The sequence below is a fragment of the Danio aesculapii genome, chromosome 1 (assembly GCF_903798145.1).
Source record: "Danio aesculapii chromosome 1, fDanAes4.1, whole genome shotgun sequence".
Taxonomy (NCBI): Eukaryota; Metazoa; Chordata; class Actinopteri; order Cypriniformes; family Danionidae; genus Danio; species Danio aesculapii.
This window is the reverse complement of record NC_079435.1, coordinates 62,915,607-62,916,792: the sequence shown is the minus strand read 5'-3', so window position 1 is coordinate 62,916,792 and position 1,186 is coordinate 62,915,607.

Sequence of the window (1,186 nt, the reverse complement as noted above, 5' to 3'; positions counted from 1 at the left end):
CTGCAGATTGAGTTTATATAGAAATATATATTAAAAGGGCGACACAGTGGTTAGTACTGTAGCCTCACAGCAAGAAGGCCACTGATTCGAGTCCCATCTGGGTCAGTTGGTGTTTCTGTGTGGAGTTTGCATGTTCTCCCCGTGTTGGTGTGGGTTTCCTCCGGGTGCTCCGGTTTCCCCCACAGTCCAAACACATGCGCTATAGGGGATTTGATTAACTACATTGACTGTAGTGTATGAGTGTGTGTGTGTGTGTGTGTGTGTGAATGAGTGTGTGTGGGTGTTTCACAGTACATCAGGGCATCCGCTGTGTAAAACATATGCTGGAATAGTTGGCAGTTCATTCCGCTGTGGTGACCCCTGATGAATAAAGGGACTAAGCTGAAGCAAAATGAATGAATGAATGAATGAATGAATAGTGTTTGGAGCATGTGTGTGTTTATGCTAATGAAGTCATTCATTCATTCATTTTCTTTTTGGCTTAGTCTCATTATTAATCCGGTGTGTCACCACAGCGGAATGAACCGCCAATTTATCCAGCATATGTTTTACGCAGCAACCAAGCACTGGGAAACATCCATACTCACTCATTCACACACATATACTATGGACAATTTAGCTTACCAAATTTACCTATACCACATGTCTTTGGGCTTGTGGGGGAAACCGGAGCACCTGGAGGAAACCCACACCAACACGGGAAGAACATGCAAACTCAAAACACAGAAACACCAACTGACCCAGCCAGGGCTTGAACCAGCGACCTTCTTGCTGTTAGGCGATTGTGCTACCCACTATGCTGCCCTGCTAATGAAGTCACACTCTGGATTTCTTATTAAGCAGGGAAACAGCAGCGAGGCTTTAATATGTTGTGTGTCCATTAGACTGCACTGAGCAGCATTAACACACAAGGCTAAATATATTTATTCTGATGAAACCAGCGCTGGACTGTGGCATAATAAAAGCTCTGCTGCTTTCTCTCCTCAGCAATTGTTTCAGCGTTTCTCTCGTTTCACTTCTTTCAGCCTTATTCTGTTCATACTGGCATGATATTAAGTGTTGAAGACTTTTCTCATCCATCAGCATGATTTCTGGAGGATAAAGAAGACTACAACTCCCATCATTCCATGCTGAGGCATCAAAATAGCTCTTTGTTTGTTGTGAATTCACCCCCTCTAGTGGACAA